This window comes from Hyla sarda, chromosome 6, assembly GCF_029499605.1.
Source record: "Hyla sarda isolate aHylSar1 chromosome 6, aHylSar1.hap1, whole genome shotgun sequence".
Classification (NCBI taxonomy): domain Eukaryota; kingdom Metazoa; phylum Chordata; class Amphibia; order Anura; family Hylidae; genus Hyla; species Hyla sarda.
This window is the reverse complement of record NC_079194.1, coordinates 285,639,017-285,666,101: the sequence shown is the minus strand read 5'-3', so window position 1 is coordinate 285,666,101 and position 27,085 is coordinate 285,639,017. Positions and strand designations below refer to the sequence as shown.

Below are 27,085 nucleotides of genomic sequence, written 5' to 3'. Positions count from 1 at the left end.
TGTGCGAGTGTCAGCCTATAGAATGTAATGGAGGCGGAGCGCTCAAGCCGAGAAAAGTGCTGAGTCTAACATTACATTCTATGGCAAATTGCAATCCACTGCAATGCACCGACGCGATCGCGTGACTCCAGCTGTGATTGACAGCCAGGTCCTGCCGATGATCTCCTGCGCTGTCCAGTGTGCGTACATGTCGGGTGCTGGGACGTATGCATATGTCCTATAGCGGGAAGGGGTTAAGGGGCAATAATAGAATATTAACAGAGAAAGAACACAAGTATTTTCAAGCATGTTGCTTCATAAGTCTCCTTATCCTCTGTAATATGAGTTCTCCTCAACATATCAATGTCTTCTTTGTCATTATATATATATATATATATATATATATATATATATATATATATAAGGGATAAGTATTCTCCTTAGGGAGGAGCACCGCTTCTGGTGTATAGAGATTCAGCTGCTTTGCATATTCCTTTATATAGATATTTTTTTTGTATTATTTATATATTTATTGATATTATTTATATTGTTTCTGTCCTTCCATAAATGTAGAGGGGTTCTCCCATCTTTTGGTTGCTCAAGGTACTGAATTACTTCAGTTTGATTCATCTCAATGAACTTTTCACACGATCACCGACCTTCAGTTTATATATAGCAGTTCCCTCCAGGTATTATGTGTACAATGTAACGTGGATATGTTTTTTCTATCTTTTAATCTTTTGCTGCGTGATGTTGACCTCCAGTCTTTATTTTTAGCTGCTGGAAAAAAAAGCCAGAAATATACCTTTATACGACATACAGGATTCAAGGGTCATCCATTCAGACCACATTAACCTTTCACATCACAACGGGATCAGAAAAAGAAGAGCCACTTTTGTCTATGGGCCGTGTCTGTTATTGCAGCGTAGCTTCTTTTAAAGGGAACACATCATCACTTTCATGCTGCCTGAACCATAAGGCATTTCAGCGGTTACCGGCGGCTTATCCCGGACCCACCGGCTTTAATTGATAGGCTATAGGAAGAGATCTATCAATTATGCCCAGCGGGGCCGATAGAAGACACTGGGGACCGCCCCGATGACACTCAGTTTAAGCAACATGATAGTTATGACAGGTTCCCTTTGGGGCATATAGATGTAAGGCTGGGTTCACACTACGTTTTGTCCCATACGGGAGCGCATACGGCAGGGGGGAGCTAAAATCTCGCGCTCCCGTATGTCACCGTATGCGCTCCCGTATGTCATTCATTTCAATGAGCCGACCGGAGTGAAACGTTCGGTCCGGTCGGCTCATTTTTGCGCCGTATGCGCTTTTACAACCGGACCTAAAACCGTGGTTGACCACAGTTTTAGGTCCGGTTGTAAAAGCGCATACGGCGCAAAAATGAGCCGACCGGACCGAACGTTTCACTCCGGTCAGCTCATTGAAATGAATGACATACGGGAGCGCATACGGTGACATACGGGAGCGCGAGCTTTTAGCTCCCCCCTGCCGTATGCGCTCCCGTATGGGACAAAACGTAGTGTGAACCCAGCCTAACAGAGATTGCTGAAGAGATTGCAACAACTTCTTATGATAAGGACCCCACAAGCAAAGGGTGTAGCTATAAGGGGAGCATAGTAGTGATGAGCGGCATTGCCCATATTCGAATTTGTGATATTTCGCGAATATATAGACGAATATTCGTCCTATATTCGCGAATTTCGCGTATTCGTTATATTCACATATTCGCGTATTCGAGGAAGAAAACAGTGAGGGGGTGGGCAACTTTACTATTGGTTGCTAGGGATGTTGTTGATAACCTCTGACAAGTGTATTTGCATCATTCTTATTGGCCCACAAGTGAAAAGAAGCAATATGCGAATATTCACATATGCGCAAAAAAAATTTATATTCGCAATTTTGAATATATTTGCAATATTCGCGAATTTGCGATATTCGCGATAAAAATTCAAAATGCGAATATTCGAGCCCAACACTAACCGCCAATCCATTCACCTAAAGGTGACGCTTAAAGGGGTACTCCCGTGTAAAACTTCTTTTTTTTTTTTTTAATCAACTGGTGCCAGAAAGTTAAACAGATTTGTAAATCACTTCTATTAAAAAATCTTAATCCTTCCAGTACTTTTTAGGGGCTGTATACTAAAGAGAAATCCAAAAAAGAAATGCATTTCCTCTGATGTCATGACCACAGTGCTCTCTGCTGACCTCTGCTATCCATTTATAGGAACTGTCCAGAGCAGGAGAAAATCCCCATAGCAAACAGATGCTGCTCTTGACAGTTCCTAAAATGGACAGCAGAGGTCAGCAGAGAGCACTGTGGTCATGACATCAGAGGAAATGCATTTCTTTTTTGGATTTCTCTTTAGTATACAGCCCCTAAAAAGTACTGGAAGGATTAATATGTTTTAATAGAAGTGATTTACAAATCTGTTTAACTTTCTGGCACCATTTGATAAAAAAAAAATAAAAAAAAGTTTTACACGGGAGTACCCCTTTAACCCCTGGTAGCATCAAGTAATGTCTCTGAGGCCTATCCAGTGGTCCCTCACGTTGCAATTTATAATGGTTTCAGCATGACCATTGTATGTTGAGACCATAACTCTATGGAAACCTGGTAATTGGTTCTGAAACCCCAAAATGTCATCCAAAAATAGGAGAAAGTGAAGATTAAAGAAAAATAAGTAGATAACTAATATAGATAAAGTAAATCCTTACATATAAAAGTAAGAAAGATCTGCTGGGAGCTGTAAATCACTGTCTATGTAGAGGACAGGAGCTTCTTCAGGGTCCTGTACAGAACACACAGTGTCCTAAAAAAGTAATGGAGCCGCCCTAACCTGGTGTCCAAAGGAGCAGCTAACCCTGGTACAGGTAAAGAGCACAGAAAATGTAATACCCCTCTGTACTATAGGGGCGCTACCAGACACCAGTCAGTGCATGCACTTCAGTAATACAGGTAAAGAGTACAGAACATGTAATACTTCCCTGTACTGTAGGGGGCGCTACCAGATAGCCAGTCATTAATACCAGGGTTTTACCAGTGACATGCCCATTCTGATTGGTCAGTTCTTCCAGCCATTGACACGTTTCACAGATCTGGACTGTATGTAGCATTGTATGGTTTTAAATTACAAAAGTCCAATGAAGACCAATGTAAATATTATTGAAAATATTGTATGTTGAGACCATTATAAGTTTCGGGATCACTGTAAATGGTCGTCCATTGCTCAATCAGCTGATTTATTCTAGGCTTGACATGAGGCAGCCCCTTTAAAGTGAGCTGCAATACCAGACACAGCCTATGCACGATGGTGGAGCTGTTTTAGGAGAGAGAAAAAAGGGATCTTTGTTCTTTTTCCAAAAACCTTTTCCAAGCTGAAGCAGAAACAACAAATATAGGGAAACCCCCAGCAAATATTTCTACCTAATGAAGTCACAGCATTTTTTTTCCCAGTCCCTTTAGTGTACAGTAAATGCCCAGCAACGAAGGTGTCAACCAGAAGGTTTGCTAAATGTCAACAGTCAGCGCACTGTTCCTTTCCCCACATTACATTGCATTTGTTGAAAGACATCCAGAGTCATGTCATTTTCCCATGGGAAGGCAAAGAAACAATAGCGCTTACCTTTGCATCCAACTCATCTCGAAGCCAAAGAGTAAACATTGCAAACATGAGACGGTTTGAAAGAAAGAGAAAGAAAAAAAAAAATATGACACCGGCGGAGAGTTACATTACATAACTAGTTTAATAGCTGTGATGGGAGTCTCTCCGAAAAACTCCAAATTACGGAGAAAGTGAGATATGGCTGAGTGCGTGCTTTCAGACGCTGTCATCAGTGCCGTATTGTTCCGTCTATTGATCTTGGTTCTGTGGAAATCACTTTCTGCACCTATAAAAACATATTATGGAGTAGGGATTGGTCTCTAAAATAACTGTAAGGAATCAGTCATTGACTTTGAAGAACGCCGACCGTGTTATACGGCCTCACCGCATTCCCTACCCTCCTACGGGCACTTTCTTCATGAAGGGATGGGCAGCCCTGATTGTCAATATCTTGCCAAATGGTGTGTTAATGGGAAAAGAATGCACGGTAGGCTGCGGCAGAATGATTGCCAGTCCATACACTATATCCAGTGTCCTATGTTCTCCATTTGCAGCGGTCAGACCTCCTCCCCCACACACTTGTTATTCCCTATCTTATTTACAGAATGAGCCTTAGGCTGGATTCACACTACGTTTTGGACATATGGGGACCGGATCGTGAAAACCGGGCGCTGTCCGGGCATGCTGGGAGTTGTAGTTTTGCAACATCTGGAGGTCCGCAGGTTAAAGACCACTGTTAGAGGAAGTTGTACTCACCTGTCCCCGCCGCTCCGGACCGTCACCGCTTGTCACCGCTGCCCTGGATGTCGCCTTCCATCGCTGTCGCCGCGTCCCCGGGGTGTCCCCGACGCTCCGGCAAGGCCTCTGCTTCCCAGGCATCCTCGCTCTCCGTCACCACCATCACATCGCTACGCACGCCGCTCCTATTGGATGACGGGACGTCGTGCGCAGCGACGTGATGACGTTGGAGGAGAGTGCCGACGATGCAGGGGATCCCGAAGAGGACGCGCCGGAGCCCCGAGGACAGGTAAGTGATCATCACTGGACCACACGGGGCACCGTAAACGGCTATCCGGTGGCAGCTGAAGCAGTCTGCGCTGCCAGATAGCCCTTTATGCGATGGCCCCGACATACAAAAGCATCGTATGTTGATGCTGCCTCTGAAAGGCCATCGTATGTTAAAATTATCGTATGTCGGGGCCATCGTAGGTCGGGGGGTCACTGTATAACGAATGAAAATAAGGTCTGAATAAAATGAAAAAGTGCAAAAACAGATAAACGGACATTACAATAGCTAGTCTATTTACACCTTCTGTACTTGTCAAGAAAATGCACCCAAGGCAAGAACACCAAGTGAGACTTTAAAGGAGTAGTCCAGTGGTGACCCAGTGGTGAACAACTTATCCCCTATCCTAAGGATAGGGGATAAGTTTGAGATCGCGGGGGGTCCGAATGCTGGGGCCCCCTGCGATCTCCTGTACGGAGCCCTGACAGCCCGCGGGAAGGGGGTGTGTCGACCTCCGCACGAAGCGGTGGCCTACACGCCCCCTCAATACAACTCTATGGCAGAGCCGAAGCGCTGCCTTCGGCAATCTCCGGCTCTGCCATAGAGAGGTATTGAGGGGGCGTGTTGGCCGCCGCTTCGTGCGATGGTCGACGCCCGCTATATGGCCGGAGAGCCTGGCCCCCGTACAGAGAGATTGCGAGGGGGCCCCAGCGGTCGGACCCCCCCGCAATCTCAAACTTATCCCCTATCCTTAGGATAGGGGATACGTTTTTCACCACTGGACTACCCCTTTAAGGAAGCGTGTGACAAGAATGCTATTGCGAGGTAAAAGTATTCTAAACAGAGATAAAACAAGCCACAGATGTGTTGCCCCGGCAGGTTTACTTACCGGCATTACACATCCTGTACAGTTGAACTGGTTAGTAGTTAGACAAGAAAGGCTTAGAAAACATGTATGGGAAAGACTGCTACAAGAATAACAAATAGCCACTCCTGTGTCACCATAGGGGATTTATCAAAAGCTGTGCAGAGGTAAAAATGCCCAGTTGCCCATAGCAACCAATCAGATCGCTTCTTTCATTTTGCAGAGGCCTTGCTGAAAATGAAAGAAGCGATCTGATTGGTTGCTATGGGCAACTGGGCAACTTTTCCTTTGCACAAATTTTGATAAATCTCCCCACTATCTATAGATCCTTATCCAAGCAGGTACTGAAAGAGGACCGTTGGGCAACCCCCAAAAATGTAGATTTTACTGTCATTCAATAGCGTAGGACGCCCTGATCACACGCCTTTTTACAATTTCTTCATTCATTTCTTCATTTTTCATACTGTTCTTGAGATATTTGGCTTTATAATTTGTCTGACACTTGAAATCAGTCAGATGGGCATAAACTTAACATTAAAGGGGTACTCCGCTGGAAAACATTTTTATTTTTATTTTTTTTAAATCAACTGGTGCCAGAAAGTTAAACAGATTTGTAAATAACTTCTATTTAAATATCTTAATTCTTCCAGTACTTATCAGCTGCTGTATGCTCCACAGGAAGTTCTTTTCTTTTTGAATTTCCTTTCTGGCTGACCACAGTGCTCTCTGCTGACACCTCTGTCCATTTTAGGAGCTACAAAGAAGACCTCCAAGAAACTCAGGATCAAGCAGGGTGCATGGAACTCAGGTGAGGCAGAAAAGGTTTATTTCCCACAATGCAACGCGTTTTGCGGAAAACCGCTTCATCAGGCATATGCCTGATGAAGCGGTTTTCCGCAAAACGCGTTGCATTGTGGGTAATAAACCTGAAGGTCTTCTTTGTGTTTGCTGTATATCCCAGGAGCGGCTGCTGGATCCATGATTTACTGATCACTCACACGTTTTTCCATTGTTGTACTTGGTTCAGTACAACCATCGAGGGTGAGCACTTCTAAATTTGGGTTCATCTGTATTATACACCTACGTTATCACGTAGCAAATCCCCATAAAAAACCTTTCCTGCTCTGGACAGTTCCTAAAATGGACAGAGGTGTCAGCAGAGAGCACTGTGGTCAGCCAGAGAGGAAATTCAAAAATAAAATAACTTCCTGTTGAGCATACAGCAGCTGATTAGTACTGGAAGGATTAAGATTTTTAAATAGAAGTAATTTACAAATCTGTTTAACTTTCTGGCACCAGTTGATTTAAAAAAAAGTTTTCCTTTAAGGGGATAATATATGAGGCAGCTAGAAAAAAAAATTATACGTAGGGGAAAATTTGAAGAAGTAAACATGGAATTGCCCAAATTTTGTAGGGCAAAAATTTTTCAAAGTTAAAAATATGGAAAAAAAAAACCTCGCATGCTACCTTTATTCTATGGGCCAGTACAATTCTGATAATACCAAACTTGGATAATTTATGATTCATTTTATGGTAAAAAAAAAATCTGTTTACTGTGATGTTCCCTATAACTTTTTTATTTTTCCTCCAACAGGTCTGTATCAGGGTGCGTTCACACGTGCGTATTTTTGCTGCATCTGCAGCAGATTTGCTGCTGCAGATTTTGCTGCTCATTGACTTCAATGGGCTGCAAAATGTGCTAAAGCAAATCTGCAGCAGAAAATAAGCACATGCGAACGCACCCTCAGGGTTAACTTTTTGTGCCATCAGCTGTAGCTTGTAACACTACCACTTTAGTGTAGTTCTGGCTTTTTTAGCGCTTTTTATTCCTTTTTTTTCTGTGACGCAATGTGTCCAAAAATAAGCAATTTTAGTGTCACGCCCCCTCAATGCAAGTCTATGGGAGGGGGCGTGACACAAAAATTGCTTATTTTTGGACACATTGCGTGGTGTGACATCATGAGGGGCGGGGCTATGATTTAACGAGCTCCCGGCACCGGCTCCAGCATTTGGAAAGTTTGTTCCAAATGCTGAGCAGTGGAGTACCACTTTAACAATTGCTAAACCATGGAAGAGGCCGAGGCACAGGTAGGGCCTCAGGCTTATCCAAGAACTCATTGGCACCCTCAGATTACATTTTGGGGGGACCCATGGGGCCACTAGACATCAGGGAATAACCAGGATTTAACATTTGAACGCTGAGATCACTATTGATAAACAGTTAAATGAAGGATATTGAGCAATAGAATCTGCGGTGCGGACCCGACCCCTGAGCCTGCACCATGCTCCCTCACCCATTCCATGACGTACAGGTACAACATGGATTGGTAAATGTTAGGGGATGGGTGGAATTATACACTCAGGAGATGTGAATGTTGTACATGAGGGGCTTGTCTGCCTAATATACAGCTCCTGACTGTATACGTTTGCACATCACCTGATATTTACTGATATTGTCATCGTACTGCTGTTGTGTCTTCTTTGTGAATATGGCAGTACCACCAGACCCTGCCCGTGTTGCTAGGCCTTGTGTATGAAGGAGGAGGTGCTGATATTCACGCAGAGCTCAACATGCAAAGACTGGCCAGCACTGTGGCCCTCAACGTGGCATAACATGAAGAGGAAGGGGCAGGAGATGTATTAATAACTCTGGGATGCTTTTACCATTTATTCTGATTCCGAGATAGTTTTTTCGTGACATATTCTACTTTAACATAGTGGTAAATTGTCGTTGTTACTTGCATACTTTCTTGGGGAAAAATCACAAAATTTCATGAAAATTGTGAAAATTTTGCATTTCTTTCTACTTTGAAGCTCTCTGCTTGTAAGGAAAATGGATACTCCAAATAAATTATATATTGATTCACATATACAATATGTCTACTTTATGTTGGCATCCTAAAGTTGACATGTTTTTGTTTTTGGAAGACACCAGAGGGCTTGAAAGTTTAGCAGCAATTTTCCAATTTTTCATCAAAATTTCTAAATCGGAATTTTTCAGGGACCAGTTCAGTTTGAAGTGGATTTGAGGGGCTTTCATGTAAGAAATACCCCATAAATTACCCTATTATAAAAACTCAAAGTATTCAAAATGACCTTCAGAAAGTTTTTTTTTACCCTTTTGGTGTTTCACAGGAATAGCAGCAAAGTGAAAGAGAAAATTCAAAATCTTCATTTTTTTACACTCGCATGTTCTTGTAGAGCCATTTTTTGAAATTTTACAAGGGGTAAAAGGAGAGAAATCCCCCCAAAATGTGTAACCCCATTTCTCTCAAGTAAGGAAATACCTCATATGTGGATGTCAAGTGCTCTGTGGGTACACTAGAGGCCTCAGAAGGGAAGGAGCGACAATGGGATTTTGGAGAGTGAATTTTGCTAAAATGGTTTTTGGGGGGCATGTCGCATTTAGGAAGCCCCTATGGTGCCAGAACAGCAAAAAAAAAAACACATGGCATACTATTTTGGAAACTAAACCCTTCAGGGAAGGAAACAAGGCATACAGTGAGCCTTAACACCCCACTTTTCATTTAAGTCGGATGTGCAAATGAAAAAAATGTTTTCACAATAATGCAGTTTTTCCCCCCAAATTTCACATTTTTACAAGGGGTAATAGGAGAAAATGCCCCTCAAAATTTGTAACCCCATTTCTATTGAGCTTTTTTTCCTATTTTCCCTTGTGAAAATGTTTTTTCATTTTTCCATCCAATTTTAACGAAAATTTGTCAAACACCTGTGGGGTGTTAAGGCTCACTATACCCCTTGTTACGTTCCGTGAGGGGTGTAGTTTCCAAAATGGGGTCACACGTGGGTATTAATTTTTTTTTACGTTTATCTCAGAACCGCTGTAAAATCAGCCACCCCTGTGCAAATCACTAATTTAGGTCTCAAAATGTACATAGTGCGCTCTCACTCCTGAGCCTTGTTGTGCGCCCGCAGAGCATTTAAGCCCACATATGGGGTATTTCTGTACTCAGGAGAAATTGTGTTACACATTTTGGGGTCTTTTTTTCCTTTTACCTCTTGTAAAAATAAAAAGTATGGGGCAACACCAGCATGTTTTTTTTTTTAACACTAACAGGCTGGTGTAGACACAAATTGTCCTTTTCATAAGGGATAAAAGGAGAAAAAGCCCCCCAAAATTTGAAATGCAATTGCTCCCAAGTATGGAAATATCCCATATTTGGCCCTAAACAGTTTCCTTGAAATACGACAGGGCTCCGAAGAAAGAGAGCACCATGCACATTTGAGGACTAAATTAGGGATTGCATAGGGGTGAACATAGGGGTAATCTAAACCAGTGATTCCCAAACAGGGTTCATCCAGCTGTTGCTAAACTCCCAGCATGCCTGGACAGTCAGTGGCTGTCCAGAAATGCTGGGAGTTGTTGTTTGGCAACAGCTGGAGGCTCCATTTTGGAAACACTGCCGTACAATATGTCTTTCATTTTTATTGGGGGGGGGGGACTGTGTAAGGGGGTGTGTATGTAGTGTTTTAATCTTTATTATGTGGTAGTGTAGTGTAGTGTTTTTAGGGTACATTCACACAGGCGGGGGTTTACGGTGAGTCTCTGAAAATTTGCCGCAGCTCAAACTTGAAGCAGGAAACTAACTGTAAACCCACCTGTGTGAATGTACCCAGCTGTTGCAAAATTACAACTCCCAGCATGCACTGACAGACCGTTCATGCTGGGAGTTGTACTTTTGCAACAGCTGCAGGCACACTGGTTGGAAAACCCTCAGTAAGGTTCTGTTACCTAACTCAGTATTTTCCAACCAGTGTGCCTCCAGCTGTTGCAAAACTACAACTCCCAGCATGTACTGATCGCCGAAGGGCATGCTGGGAGATGTAGTTATACAACAGCTGGAGGCATTCAACTACAACTCCCAGCATGACGAGAAAGCCATTTGCTGTTCGTGCATGCTGGGAGTTGTAGTGTTGCAAGATTTAGAGGGCCATGGCTTAGAAACCTCCGCACAGTGATCTCAAAACTGTGGACTTCCAGATGTTGCAAGACTACAAATCCCAGCATTCTAAAACATGAAACAGTTGTTTGGGCATGCTGAGTGTTGTAGTTTTGCAATATCTGGAGGGCTACTGTATAGAGACCACTGTATAGTGGTCTCCAAACTGTAGCCCTCCAGATGATACTAGGCAACTCACCCACTTCCGTAGTCTGCAGCACGCCGCATTAGGGAGCCAGCCGCACGTCATCGCCGCCCGCTGCCACCACCGCCAATCGCCGCCGATGCCGATGGTAAGTGACCTACGGCGCCGGTCATAAGACAGTTCCCCCGTTCTGCCCGGATTACTGTGGGTGGGCAGAACAGGGGAACCGAACTTTAACCCCCCCTCCCGATCTGCTATTGGTTGGTCGCTTCTGAACGACCAATAGCAGGGATAGGAGGGGTGGCACCCCTGCCACTTCACTCCTAACCCTTTAGGGGGGATCGTGGGTGTCTTGGACACCCCGATCCTCCTTATTTTCAGGGTCACCGGAGACCGTATGATCTGGAATCAGTGCAGATCGCTGGTCTGAATTGACATGGGGGGGGGGGGGGGTCTCAGGACTCCCCTGAGCGATGAGTCGGGATGCCTGCTGAATGATTTTGACCTAGGGGTGACCAATGGGACCCCACCAGAGCCTCCCCCATATAAGCCCTGGGCGGAGCCTCTGCTCTCTCTCTCTTTCTGCTAAGCTGAGGTCCAGTGCAGTCCAGTCTTGGAGAGTGTCCAGAGTCATTGAAGTCTAGTCTGCAGCCACAACCAGCTACAAGTAAGCCACAGTCTCAGTATTGTCAGTCACAAGTCAGTCAAGTCAAAGTCATCTGTCAAGTCAGCGTGGCCTGCACTAAATTGTCCCGTTCTACTACAAGTCCCAGCAAGCCCTTAAGGTCTCTGAAGTCACTGGTCACTCCATGGGCCCTGGCTGAACTGTATAGACTTTTCCATCTATCTACCCTCAGTAAAGCTACCATTGTCCGTAACTTGGCGTCGGAGTCCTTATTGCCCACGTGCCTAGCACAGGATCCAGTGGTATACCTTCGGGTGGTATTGGGATAAACCACACCCTGGCATCACGAACACAAGGGGTTGGTGCCATCTACCCCTAGGGTAATACCATCGGCCCTGCATCACACCCCCCATACCACAAACATAGCCAGAACAGACTAGATGATGGCTAATTCATTGAAACAACAATCCTGCTTCTCTCCATCCAGTGATGCCACCCCCCCCCCCCCCCCCCTGTCAAAGTATGTCCACTGGACAAAATATGTACACTATCAAAAAAAAGCCTCTGAGACCCTTTTTATAGGGCAGCAGGGGCCTCTTATGGCACGACCTTGGGGGAAATTTATCATTAATATACTTTTTTGCGCAATGCAAATCTTGGCCCACCACACTCCAGGGGCAAGGCAGTTCCCAAAAACTGAAGTGATCAGCCCCTTCCATCCTCTGTTTGTGTATTTGTCTTATAGTCAGTGACTACGGGAGGCTTAGGTTAGAGGTCATCTCTTCATGCCGCTCTCCATTATTGAGATGGCATGACATTGTCTTATTGATGATAAATATTCCAGATGAAGCAGTTTTGCCCCTGCTGATCGATAGGGTCCCCGCTGATCATAGTATAAAGAAAGAACAAAACGCTTCCTACGTCTCATACCTAAACCTCTGTATGTCATTTGAAAGAAGGATTGCAGAATTTTTTTGGCAAAGAAAAGACTGTATGTATCATATTAGAGATATATTGGACATTTTTGAAGCGGAGGAAGTAGACGTCTGCATATCCCATGTGTGTCGTCTTCTGGTTACCATTCCCTCATTGTGGATAATCAATGCTGACAAAAAGATGAAAGCAAAGTATTGGAAGAGCGTGCTGCAGGAAATGCTGATGGAAACGGCATGTAGGAGAACTGTTCACATAGGAGAGAGCACTAGAGAAGGTTGTCTCATGCCTGTAGGCCATGTCTGGTAATGCAGTTCGGCCTTATCCCTTCAAAGAGCTAATCCGCCATACAAGACGGAACAAGTGTTGCAATTTCTGCAAGAAAACGCCGTACAACACGTTCACTATCAACATGCCCAGCAATTATTCCATTTTTATATGCCATTTACAGTTGCACTGGACATTGCTGACCAGAAGGATTGTTTGGCTTAAAGGGGTATTCCGGGTTTATACATCTTATCCCCTATCCAAAGGATAGGGATAAGATGTATGATCGCAGGGGTCACGCCGCTGGGGACCCCCGCGATCTCGGTGCAGCCAGGGGCTGCACCGAGATTGCTGGGGTACCCAGGGACGGGACCCCTGCGATCATACATCTTATCTTCTATCCTTTGGATAGGGGATAAGATGTATAAACCCGGAATACCCCTTCAACCTCCCCTTGGCATCAGATGATTTAAAAACATTTTTTTCCACCGGAGTACCCCATTAAATAATGCTTAAAAGGGGAACTCCAGTGGAAAACTTTTTTTTTTTTTAATCAATTGGCTCCGGAAAGTTAAACAGATTTGTAAATTACTTCTATTAAGAAATCTTAATCCTTCCTGTACTTCTTAGCTGCTTAATATTACAGAGGAAATTCTTTTCTCTTTGGAACACAGAGCTCTCTGCTGACATCACGACCACAGTGCTCTCTGCTGACATCTCTGTCCATTTTAGGAACTGTCCAGAGCAGCATATGTTTGCTATGGGGATTTTCTCCTACTCTGAACAGTTCTTAAAAATGGACAGAGATGTCAGCAGAGAGCACTGCTCTTGATGTCAGCAGAGAGCTCTGTGTTCCAAAAAGAAAAGAATTTCCTCTGTAGTATTCAGCAGCTAATAAGTACTGGAAGGATTAAGATTTTTTAATAGAAGTAATTTACAAATCTGTTTAACTTTCTGGCACCAGTTGATTTAAAAAATAAATAAATAAATAAAAGTTTTCCTCCGGAGTACCCCTTTAATAGGATTCAAATACCATTCCTGAGCTCCCTTTTATTGTTTTTGTGCCTACAACCGCCCATTGGGCAACTGGGCAACTTTTCCTCCGGACAGGTTTTGATAAATCTCCCCCAATATTCAGACATCACAGAATTACACACTAATTGTATTCCAAAGAAATGGTGCAGCACGAGCAAAGTTTTGGAAATGGGAGCGAGAGGTTCAGATTATGGAAGAAATTACTCGCAGGTAGGGCCAGACTGGAACTAAAAAGTGTAACCCCCTGGGATTATTGTAGAAATTATAAATAAAAAATATTTATGTGAACCAGTCCTCAAAAGCACAGGGGAGAGAAAAAGGAAAAGACTAGTGGAGATGGGATCCAAGAAATGGTCTTTATTATATAAAAAGGATATATATGACCAATCGCCTAGCAGGGCCCTTGCTAAAGGCGAATGGAATATACTGGGTAAAAAAATAGATATAATAAAAAATACAGAATATAGTAGGATTAAAATGAGATAAATATGATGGGTAAGTAGCACCAAAGAAAATTCATTAATTAAATATCTGCTGCATATATCAGGAGAAAACGTTCTCAGTCCATGTAATTCATAGGGATATTTCAATGAAAAATCCACAAGAAATGTCCAGAATGAAAAGTCACAATTAGTTTGGGTGTCTCCGGAGTAACGATATATATGGTAGTGAGTGTAGCGACAATAGCTACAATAGGAAATTCATGGACAGGTAATGCAGACAATGTGGCAAACACTGTCAGCGATGAAGATGTCAAGTCTCGGTGCACAGCACCACTCACCCTCCTTTGGAGTCCTCAGGTCCGGGCTGGCACGGCTGAGTCCGGCACTCTGGATATCAATGCCCGCCTGGGTGGTATGCTGGGTGAATGGCTGAATCTCCGGGGGTCCGAGTGTCCTTGGCTGGCACGGGAGGCGTCCGGCCTTGGGGAGGATGATGTCCAGGAGTAACTCTGCCGACCGGGGCTGTGAGAGGATGCAGGTAACAGGTGGTGCGGATTGCACGTATGAATAAGGTGCTAACAGCGCGCGTGCAGCAGTGGTCCCGGAATCGTGGGCATCCAGCTGTTGCAATTGGAATATGGCAGATACAGTCTATTTAAAGTGATATACACTTATGGATAAGGTGCAGATAATGGGCTAGACGCGTTTCAAGGCCGCGGGCCTTTTCTTCAGTAGCTATAGGTGTGGATAAAGGGTGGAAATGCTGGTTTTATATAGTCTCCATGCAGTGATGATGTAATACTAATTGGAAAAGAGGAAAAAGTGGAGACTGGAAGTTTCAGGTATGTTGTAAAATGGGTAATGGATCCAGATAGAAAATGGGAATAGGGAAGAGAAGAAAGAAAAGAAAACATAGGGATAAAGATGGTGAATTAGATATGAGTGTGAGTCAGGAGAAAAAATAAATAGATAAATAAATAAAAAAATAATGGTCATTGGGTATGTGTAGAGATGCACTATGGATCAAGACTATAGTGGAAATCATGAGAAAAAATATGAATAGTAAAATTCTTAAAAGGTGTGTGAAAAAATAAATAAAAATAAAAATAAATAAATAAATATTTTGATAAAAAAGTGAACAACTGCAATGCAAGATATGATAATGTATTGATAATGATGTAAATGGTACATATGTAGTTTATGGTGTGTATAGAAATTAAAATTATATAAAGTTAAGCCACAGTGGGAATGGATTAATTGATGAAATTTAGTAAAAATGTATATAAAAATTAATTGATAAAAGATAGAAATTAATTAATAAAAAATATGAAAATGGATGAATATGATATAAAAAAATATAAAATGTAAAAAAGCAGGAGGAGGGCACTTCAAAGGAGAGGTCCATAGACATGTTCTGTGGATAGTCTTGGGGAGGCTCACCCCCAAGGGCCGTCACTGGGTCGATAAACGGCCAGCCAGTGACGGGTCATGAGGGAGAGCCACGCTACAAGATAAGATCAAAGGAACCCAAAGACTTCAAGCTCTGCGTTCAATCCTCTTGGAATTATGGTGTCAAAATCAAAAATCTTTCTTGATTCTGCTTTGGACATCTTCATAATGTAGTCACCACCTCGCCAACATCTTCTTACATTTTGGATGGCTAGAAAAAAGAGATCTGATGGATTTTGATTATGATGTTCAATGAAGTGGAGGGATAATGGATGTGTTTTTAACCCTTTTTTTATATTGTAGATGTGTTCTGAAATGCGTATTTTTAATTGTCTCTTTGTGCGGCCTATATATTGTTTTCCGCATGTACACTGGATTAGGTAAATTACTCCCTTGCTGTGGCAGGTAAGACATTCAGATATTTTGTGTGTGTAGTTGTTGGATGTAGAAGTTATTTCAGTGATTTTTTTGGGAAAGCTACTGAAGAAAAGGCCCGCGGCCTTGAAACGCGTCTAGCCCATTATCTGCACCTTATCCATAAGTGTATATCACTTTAAATAGACTGTATCTGCCATATTCCAATTGCAACAGCTGGATGCCCACGATTCCGGGACCACTGCTGCACGCGCGCTGTTAGCACCTTATTCATACGTGCAATCCGCACCACCTGTTACCTGCATCCTCTCACAGCCCCGGTCGGCAGAGTTACTCCTGGACATCATCCTCCCCAAGGCCGGACGCCTCCCGTGCCAGCCAAGGACACTCGGACCCCCGGAGATTCAGCCATTCACCCAGCATACCACCCAGGCGGGCATTGATATCCAGAGTGCCGGACTCAGCCGTGCCAGCCCGGACCTGAGGACTCCAAAGGAGGGTGAGTGGTGCTGTGCACCGAGACTTGACATCTTCATCGCTGACAGTGTTTGCCACATTGTCTGCATTACCTGTCCATGAATTTCCTATTGTAGCTATTGTCGCTACACTCACTACCATATATCGTTACTCCGGAGACACCCAAACTAATTGTGACTTTTCATTCTGGACATTTCTTGTGGATTTTTCATTGAAATATTCCTATGAATTACATGGACTGAGAACGTTTTCTCCTGATATATGCAGCAGATATTTAATTAATGAATTTTCTTTGGTGCTACTTACCCATCATATTTATCTCATTTTAATCCTACTATATTCTGTATTTTTTATTATATCTATTTTTTACCCAGTATATTCCATTCGCCTTTAGCAAGGGCCCTGCTAGGCGATTGGTCATATATATCCTTTTTATATAATAAAGACCATTTCTTGGATCCCATCTCCACTAGTCTTTTCCTTTTTCTCTCCCCTGTGCTTTTGAGGACTGGTTCACATAAATATTTTTTATTTATAATTTCTACATATTACATTAGGCCTTTTGGGTGAAGGCAACACCTTTAACCTCAAGCACATTATTTCTTTTATCCTAAGTGAGCTACACATATTTTACATCCCCTGGGATTATTGTTGTGCATTATCCTGCAATTACATGAAGTGTCCAGTAGATGACAGACTGCACAAGCAAATTAACTGAGCAGTGACTTAAGCTTGGGAAGGAGGAGTTTTGTGAACATGTGCTCATTGCCATCTTGTTTTTTGTTTTTTTTTTCAGTTCCAGCAGAGAAATCAGAGAGAAGGTGCACAGAGGGGCAGCCTGTTAGGGATCCTGGTTCAAAGAGTGCCTGCAGCAGCTGAGAGGAATCTGCCAGTAGGTTGAACAAGATCCAGTACTGGTAGCAGGAAAGCCTCAGGGAGCAGTAAAGAGAACTTGAGGCTGGACTGACCTGATTTATAGCCTGTGCAAGGGTAAGCCTGAAACCCCTCTTCCCTGGCCCACAAAAGGGCACCCTAAACTCTGACTTTGAGATCTGTTTGAGGACATTTTAAAGGTTTCAGCCTGCTCCATGTAACACTGTAGAGCAGGACTTTGTTTGGGCCCCATCTATTCAATGTGCATCAATTGAAGGTATCCAATCCAAGCTAGGGAAAAGATTAGGGTGGGCCGCAGGTGTGCTTGTGAGTAGGCGGGACCATCATACACATTGGCCCTTATTTACTAAGAGTGTTGTGTAGGTTTCTTTGTGGGTTTTAATTCCCTACAATTTTTTTCCCACGGTATTTACTAAGGTTTCCCTACATTTTCCACTTTCCCTACATTTTGTTTTTTTTGCACATGCTCTGACCTGTTGGGTTTTCCTCAGCTGAAATCCACCACATTTTCTGTGGAAACCTTAGTAAATATGTTGGGTTTTTGTAAAAATGTCGGGAACACGCCCCTTTTAGGTGACCATGCCATCTTTTCCTGATGGCCACACCCCCTTTTCAGGTTTTCTTACCAAAATGGAGAGTTAGTCTGGGTTTTTTCAATTCTGGCGCAAATTCTGGCGCAAATTCCGGTGCAGACAGAATTTCTGGCTCCAATCTGGCGCACAACCTGACAAAACATGTCGGGTTTGCAATAGTAAATGAGGGCCAATGTATTTGTCTGATTTTGTGTTATACTATACCTTAAATGGGCACTGTCACCAACCTTTTTTTTTGTTGCTATATTGTAGTACTTATGTACTACAACATATCTGTCATATAGTTTCATTATTTATTTTTTTATCATCAGGGTGAAATTAACGTTTGAAAACCGGCCACTAGGGGGTCTCCCTCCTAGTGGCCGGCTGCAGCCTGGCGTGACGTCACGCCTGAATTCGGACCGATGCCGGCCGGGCAATCAGTCCGAATTAATTTAGACTGCGCTCGCTCCCTGCCTGTCAATCAAACAGGCGGGAGCGAGCGCTGAGAGCGCATTGGCTCCCTGGCCTCAAACACCGGCCCCGCCTCCCGCTGCTGCTCAGGACTCGGTATGTCTGTTTCGGGTGGGAGGATTTTTAGTGCCGCGGCCATGAAGTTTATTGCTTGGGGGGGGGTAGCTGCGGGGGTAGCGCCACAGCCATGAAGTTTATTGCTTGGGGTGGGGGATTGCGTTGCGGGGGTAGCGCCGCGGCCATGACAAAGTTATTGTTTTCACCACAGGGTGCCTCCAGCTGTTTCATCACTACAACTCCCATCATGCCCTGACAGTCAATAGATGTCAGGGCAAGCTGGGAGTTGTGGTGGTGAAACAGCTGGAGGCACCTTGTATAGGTTAACTAAGGGCGGAAGTCCCTCCCCAGCAGGCATCAGTGACGTCACGCCTGCTGGGGAAGTCTGCCTGGTAAGTGAGCACACTACCAGGCAGACAAAAAAGGCATTAATAGGATAGTAAAAAAAAAAAATTAAAGGCAGGGAGGGGGGTAGGGATAGATGGGTAATAGGCAGGAACAGAAAAATAAAATAAAAGGATGGTGGGAGCTTCTCTTTAATATGGAAAAAAGAAGTTTGCAGCAGCACTCTTGGTCAAAAATTGGAGGCTCTTAGCAGACTTTTTTTGATCAAAACGTGTCCCCCATCCACCATGTGGAGGTGGCCTCACTTCGGATGGGACCCCAACACAGTGCGGGTGATACTGATCAAAATGATACGGCATCCTGGACCATCACTCTGTTCCATCGTAATTCATCCACCGTAATTCATCTTTTTTGGTATATGCAAATCAGTTGCTTGGGGCATGGGCGGAGTTACAAACCCTGCTCCGGGCACTGTGACGTCATCTTCACCGGGCCTCCTTATTCATAACCCCCGGCCTGTACTGTGTATGCGCCGCTTCCTGGCTACACCCGAAAGTGGCATTCGGCTGAGATCGTCTCCTGACGAAGATGACATCACAGTACCCAAAACAGGGTTCGTAGCTCCGCCCCTGCCCAAAACAAATAATTTGCATATATGGAAAAGATGAATTACAGCGGAACAGAGTGATGGTTCGGGATGCCGTAAGCATAATTTTGATCAGTATCACCCGCATTACAAGCCTGTATGACAAGTTAGTGCGGTTGATACTGATGACAGATTTTCTTTAAGAACAATGGGATGGAGTTGGTGATCTACAGTGCTAAATAATACAGAAAAAATCAACAGAGTAGTTGCCTTGAGATATAGCAATATGGAGATTATTACAGACTTTAGTCAGGGCACTTTCTGTACGTGTGAAGCAGTGGTCTCTCCCAAAGTTATCCTCTATCCACAAGAAAAGGGATAACAAGCTGCTTGGTGGGGGTCTCACTGCTGGGACACCCATCGATCACGAGAATGTGGGGAAATTGTCACAGCCGAGAAATTCTCGGCCTTTTGGCTAAGATCAAGTGTAGTATCTGATCTTATCAATTTCATGCCGGTGGTCTGGTCAACACCGGTGTAGAGCTGGTGGGGATGGGTGCTGCATAGAGGGGACAGGTGTACCAGGGCGTTCTGGGGCTGGTTCTGAGGAATCAGCTCGAAGGCTGCCCCGATGTGACCTGTTTCCCTCCGGGTCTCGCCATGAGGCTGAAAGGGTCTAGAGCCGAGGTACTTTAGTGCCTCGGGGAGTGGTGACCCTGAGGTGCCGAAACTCACTGGGAGTATTGGCTCACTGAGTGGAAGCACTAGCACCATGAACTCTTCACCTTGTAGCACTCACCTCTTGATTACCGGCCTTCTGGCCAAGATCTATTTTTTATAGATCCGGGAGTATGTCCGGGCAGTATATCTGCACACATTCACTTATTTATTTCCTTTTTGTCACTGTGTCATTTTTTGCGTGTTGTGTGTCCACAGGACTGTTAGGATGTGGTAGCCCTTCTGGGTGTCCCTCCTAGCGGTCTAGGGGAGGTGTGTGTGGCCATTAGGTTCCGCACCTCCCTGAAAACAACCCGGGTACTCCTGTATGGGCAGGACACCAACCGTTATCGGCTCTGTGGGCAGATACCTTGGCTGACGCCAATGGGGATGCTGGGAGCATTTGTGGTCCCTTAGTAGCTTCGGCGAAAAGAGACATCGAACCTGGAACCTCGCAGGTGCCTTTTGGTCCAGAAGGCAAAGGGTAAGGTTTGTTGGGGGCCTCTCTCCTGTCAGAGAAGGGCTTGGGATAGACCGCATCCCGTGTTCACTTTTCTTTAGTGTAACACGTGTGCACTTTTTCTTGCACCTTGGGTGATTCGAGAGCGCGTTCCTCGGCTCTTAGATAAAAAAAAATTATTTGTCACAGTTTCATGATCACAGAGGTCCCAGCGTTTAGACCCTTAAAGATCAGCATGTTGTCCCCTAACCTTTGGATAGGGAATACATTTGGGAGATGGAAATGCCCCTTTACATTTACATACTATTTTAGGGTCTTGAGATGGCCTTAGAAAAATTCTACTAAAAAACCTTGTTCACTCGTCTAATAAATTTGCTGCAACTTAAGCCATTTTTTGTTGATGGGGGCAGTGAACTGGGAGGATTATAAAATTTAACAAGATAATCAGAGGTACTCTTTAAAGGAGATCTCCGGCGAAAAATAACCTATCGCCAGGGACGGGACCCAGCGCTCAGGGAGGAGTGCATGCTCCTATGGGAGCTGAAAAGACCCAAGCACAGCACTAGGGCATCATTGGCGCTCCCATAGAAATGAATGGAGTGCATGCCATCTATCGGCAGATGACACGCGCTCCTCACTGAGAGCGCCATGGTCCCCTCCCAGTGATCATGGGGCGCCCCAGAGGTTGGTCCCCTGCGATCAGCTACTTATCCCCTATCTTGTGGATAGGGGATAAGTTATTTTTTTGCCAGAGTACACCTTTAAGATCAAACCTAGAATTTTGCCAGAAAATTCTACATGATGGACATGAGTGTTCTGTAGGGCTTACTTATAAAATCTCTAATTTATCCTTCAGTTCAGACAAAAATTCACATGCAAGTTTTCTGTTGCGTCTGAACACGGTAGCGGAAACCCTGTTCATGTGCATAAGATTCAGCGTGTCATTAGACGTGGCTTGGATTTTGGTGAATGGAGCTTTAGGCTTCAAAACAGATCTTGGATATTTCTGGCACCCGATGGACCTCATTCACTTAAATTTTCATCCATCACTATTCTTCTTTTCGAAACTCCAAAATTTTCAAAGGAGGCTGCCAAAATGATCTGAGAACAGAGCCTTACTTGTAGATTTTACTCCATGACCCTCCTTCCAAGGACTCAGACAAGAATTCCTCCTCCTCCATAGAATATGTCTGTTCCTCTGTTCTGCATACTTGTGTTTGATCACCCCCCTCCAGGCTTAGTCGGATGTATACTGAACAACTCAATTGAACTTTTTTGATTTTTTTCCAATTTCTTTTTTTTTTCCCCCTGCATTTCCACAATATAATAAGTGGTGAAAGCCAACCACGCACATGTTCCAAGCATTACCTTAATGTAAGGAATGTTTTAGGAACCCGGCAGGAATTTATTTAATGTGGGATTTTACACCATTATACCAGTCTGAGCAATATATGGAATCCGAACACAAACAGACGGTGAATTCCAGCTGAAAGGTGACTGTGTTCACAATACGTGCAGGTGGGTGTTCGCAAGCTGTAGGAAACATCCTTTGAAGAAGACATCAAAATGAAGATCCCTTCTCCAGGCAACAAAAAAACAGGCAACCCGTTCATTAATCACATAAAGTATTAAAAACAAGGTGTCAATAATTCAAGAGTCTTGAAGGCAACTGTTAGATGTTCCCTTCGGCAGATCGGCAGATACGGAACAGTACCAAGAATTGAAGGATCTTCTTGGGTTGGCTAGATACTGGAAATAAACTTCACTGGTAAATGGACACTTCTGGGCAACCAAAATGATTCCAAGTGTACATATCACAGAAATGGCCCCATTTGGGTCATAGAGATCTCTGGCTAACAGCAATAATCTTTTGGAATCTAAACAGGATCCCCTCCAACAGATCTTCTAAATGGCTTCTTATGGGATTTAGTAATAGTGACCAGCTTGACCTTTTATTGCCTTATTAAGGACCCAGTAGGTTTTTGAGATGGATCCTATTCTTTTTAATAAGACAATCTTCCGTCAAAGTGAATCGGTTTGCCATACTCATACTACAAAAAAAAGTTTTCAGTAGACGAGCCTTTAGACAAAACCTGAACCTACCACCATTCTTCTTAAACACACTTAAGGTCCCCAAACACTTAAGTGAAAAACTAGCTTAACCGACCAGTTTCCATTGGATTAGCCAAATGTCTTAGTTGATGTCAGGGGCCAGGAGGCCACCATACACTTATTTGATGATGGATTTCGACTGCCAGACTCTTTTGTTCTTTAAGAGATAAGCCACCACCAGAGCTGTCTGACAGCAGCTTACCGCTCCTTTCTCCATTGAAAATGCTTGACCGTGCTAAACATTCATGTGTATGAGGAGATTGGGGGAGATAGCTATCAGATGATTGAATGTTCAGCCAACAGCTGAACATTCAAAGTGTATGGCCGCCTTTAGATCATACAAGCCCATGGTATCTATGTTCAGTGGGACCACAGAGGATCCTGGTATTGCTCCTCATCAGTGCAGAACCAAGTAATGGTACTGGTATGTAGCTCTCATGGCATACTGTTTCACTAACTGGAGTATTACAGACCAGGCAATGTTTCTTGGGAAAAAGTGTATGCAAATTAGCTCTTATAAATAAAGAAGAAGGCTGCACCACCCATTGGAGAAAGCTACACAATGTCCAACTCTTTAATTAATTCTAAGGAGGAACAGTACCATGTCAGGGCAACATCAAAGGCCCCTAACCCCGCCAACTAGTACCCTGCTCTGTACCAAGGGACAAGAACCAAAAGGATACACAAAGGATAGGGTATAAGTTATAGATCACGGGGGGTCGGAGCGCTGGGACTCCACCACGATCTCCTGAACGGGGCCCCGACAGTTTGAAGGAAGCGGCCGTTCCGACCCTCGCAGACTGCCGGGGTCCCATTCAGGAGATCGCGGGGGGTCCGAGGGATGGGGATAAGTTATTTTTTACTGCACAACTCCTTTAAAGAGGGGCACTTACCAAGTCCAGGCAAATAATCTTTAATCGTATTATAAAGCACACACAACAAGATTACAGCAGGATATGGTACAAATGGCAGGGGACGTTCGGGACAGCCGTGTCGTGCGTGATGAGATACTTCCTTTTTCCGACGCGTCGGCAAGAGGAAGTACGTCATCACACACGAAACAGCGGTCCTGAAGTGCATCTTCACTCATTAAAGAGATGTCCCGAACACCCCAGCCATCTGTATCAAAACCTGCTGTAATCTTGTTGATTAAAGATTATTTGCCTGGACTTGGTGAGTGCCAGTCTTTAATTCCTCTCTTTGTTGTCATATCTGCCACTCTGCCTAGTGGACCACCACCTATATGGCTCTCTGGTGTTGATCAAGTGTGGCTATCCCACTGTCATATTAAGTGTGAACTGTTACTGATTGAAGGATTTTCTTCTTGGCTATATATTTATGTATATATCAGGGGGCTTATTCTCAATGTTCTCTATGGCAGTTGCCTTCTGCAGGTTAACTATGGTTTGTAGTGATGGGACCTTGTGTGGTAGATACTTGAGGCAATGGCGTGTATGTACTGTAGTACTGGTGGACTAAAGTAGAGTACATGACGCCATGATAGTGTTAACCTCCACACTCCAAGGGTTGTAGATTCCTGGTCCAAGCGCTGAGGCAATACCGACCGACAACAGATGCAGGATTACAAAAACGACTTCAATTTTATTTGCGAAATAAACAGGAACAGTTCAACATTCAGTGCAAAGTTTGCTGGCAAATGATTTAGGGATCACAGTTGCTTCTAGGCTCTATGGGACTTGTAGTCCTCACTGAGTAACTAGAGTAACGTCTTGCTTGACAGAAATTTACTTTACACAGGTCTGAACTTGACTGAATAACTTGTATAACAATTAGGAGCTGACAAACTCTGACTCTGCTCTTCACTTGGGAATCCTAAGTTAGGGCTTAAATCCAGACTAGACCTATTTGGACCCCAGAGTTTCCTGAGGCTTTCTATCTCCTGCTCTAGTTTAGGAACTTGACTTGCCTGATCAGTGAGATCCTGTGAAGGGTGTTGTCGCTCAGGAAGATTAGTGCAGCAACTGGATGTCTCAGGCCTGTCCCCATGTGATGAGGTACAGGTCCACAGCAGAGGTCTAGAGGTGATATCCACTCTCCTTAACTCCCTCTCTCGACTGCTCTAGCTCCTCCCAGTCTAGCCAGACTTAGGGGGGCAGGGCAGTAGCCCTGATTGGCTGAAGCAGACATGTGATCCCCTCAGCATCCTCTTACACAAACAAGTGGTTAACCCCTTAGGGCACAAGAGCATAAAGAGCACAAGAGCATAAAGAACCTGAGCAGGGTGCCCGAAACAGACACGCTAGGTGACATCCACCTGACAGGTCAGGAAGACAAGTGTGTTCAGCACTGGGAAACCACACTGGTCTAAGACCTCCTGGTAAAGAATCAATTTCTTTCATGGTAGTATTAATATGGAAGATGGATGCCTAATGTAGGGGATACCCATAAGCTATATAAGGGCACAGTTGTTATATCTGCCACAATCAATCCATAAAATGGCAGCATACTAGCCCTATTCATATCATGGGTCTCTTCAGAACATGATAAGAACTGAACCACAGAGTCATCTCTCACCAATTGAGTTACATCCCTCATCTTTTTCATACAGGTGCCAGAGACGTTGCAGCCTTAGGGCAATCATATGGCTCTTTATCATTTAATGGCACGATTACAAAGCAGGTTCCACGGCTAATGTTGTGATGTCTTGGAAACTGGCCTTTCTAAATTCAATGAGTGGGTGTAAGGCTGCTGTGAGAATAAGTGCTCATCCCCTCCTCCTAAATGAGATATATGACAGACTTACAAAAATAGCTTCAGGTTCATGTCTTGTCTTGGGAATTGCAACCGTTTCTAAACCAGTGACATATCCCAGTTTGAACTGCCTGTGGTGCTTGCTCTTTGTCTTCAGCTCATACTTTGGTTGTAGCATATACAGTATATAGATGACCAAATAATAATAATAAGATCAAGATATTAACCTTCTATTAGTGAATAAGAATTTGACAAGTCTCCCCTCCGCATAGTCATGGGTCCTCCATCCATATCCTTGCCCAAACTTTGGACACAATTTGATATGTCTCCCCTCAACATAACCATGAAATGCTTGACATGTCTCCCCTTTGCATAGTCATGAGGTCCTCTATCCTCAGGCCTTGCACAACCTTTGGACAGGATTTAACATGTCTCCCCTCAACATAACCACAAAGTCCTCCTTCCACATCCTTACCCAACCTTTGGAGAAAATGTTACGTTTCCCCTTAACATAGCTGTGCGGTCCTCTGTCCACATCCCTTGCACAACCTTTAGACAAACTTTAACATGTCTCCCCTCAACATACTGTAACCATGAGGTCCTCCATCTTCATCCTTGCCCAACCATTGGACAGACTTGGACATGTCTACTCTCAACATAGCAATGAGGTCCTTCTTCCATATCGTTACCAGAAACTGACACTTTTCCCCTCAACATTGACATAAGGTTTTCCATCCATATCCTTGCCAAATCTTTGGACAGATTTAGACATGTTTACCCTAAACATAGCAATGAGCTCCTTCTTTTACATCCTTACCCAACCTTTGAACAGAACTTGACATGTCTCCCCCTCAACGTAGCCATGTGGTCTTTCTTCCACATTTTTGACCAACCTCTTGACAGAATTTGACATGTACTGGACTAGAAGAGGGATCGAGCGGCACCACTATTCTGCCTCCGCAACCAGGGCCAGATCATCATTGGCGCTCATGGAGAGCCTGCTCCGGGTCCCGTGCCCGCAGGGGGCCGCCGTCACATTTGGGGCATCCCTGTGTCCCGAAAAATCTTTTCAGGACACAAGGATGTCCCTGTTACCTCTCTGCGGCCCCAAGAGGTAGCGCACGCAGGGACGTCACTGACATCCCGTGCATGAACCCATAGAAGAGCAGAGCGGAGTAGTGAGGAGGACGCGCGCATAGTAAGTCACCAATCACCAGCACATCATCTTCACTGTTTCGACCACCGCTCCTGGTACCTACTGCTATGGCCCATAGGCCATATCAGTAGATCGTGACCCCGGACTGGTGGAGTGGTGGTCAGAACACTGGGGCAGTAAACAGGCATACAGCCTCCAGCCATACACTGTATATGGCTGACGGCTGTATGTCTGTGGGGGAACTGTACTGAACCTAATGTGGGGGAACTATAATGCACCTAATGTGGGGAACTATACTGCACCTAATGTGGGGGAACTGTACTGCACCTAATGTGGGGAACAATACTGCACCTAATGTGGGGGAACTATACTGCACCTAATGTGGGGGGAACTATACTGCACCTAATGTGGGGGGAACTATACTGTACCTAATGTGGGGGAACTATACTGCACCTAATGTGGGGAACTATACTGCCAACCTAATGTGGGAGAACTGTACTGCACCTAATGTGGGGGAACTGTACTGCACCTAATGTGGGGAACTGCACTGCACCTAATGTGGGGAACTGTACTTCATCTAATGTGGGGAAACTATACTGCACCTAATGTGGGGAACTATACTGCACCTAATGTGGGGGAACTATACTGCACCTAATGTGGGGGAACTATACTGCACCTAATGTGGGGAACTATACTGCACCTAATATGGGGAAACTATACTGCACCTAATGTGGGGGACTATACTGCACCTAATGTGGGGGACCTATACTGCACCTAATGTGGGGGACCTATACTGCACCTAATGTGAGGAACT

General features: G+C 44.3%; 1 long non-coding RNA gene and 1 pseudogene across 4 annotated transcripts in view; both read left to right on the top strand.

Moving 5' to 3' along the window:
- Nucleotides 1-27,085, top strand: part of LOC130277184 (uncharacterized) — a 118,508-nt gene that overhangs the window by 61,375 nt on the left and 30,048 nt on the right. For 2 of the 4 annotated variants that reach the window (XR_008845387.1, XR_008845386.1), the window contains one exon: nt 16,983-17,176. This is a non-coding gene — a long non-coding RNA (uncharacterized LOC130277184). Of the gene's footprint in view, nt 1-5,331; nt 5,437-5,751; nt 5,818-16,982; nt 17,177-27,085 lie in introns of those variants that run through there. The other 2 variants (XR_008845389.1, XR_008845388.1) reach the window with 2 other exon arrangements.
- LOC130277964 (U2 spliceosomal RNA) lies at nt 19,570-19,662 on the top strand (annotated as a pseudogene).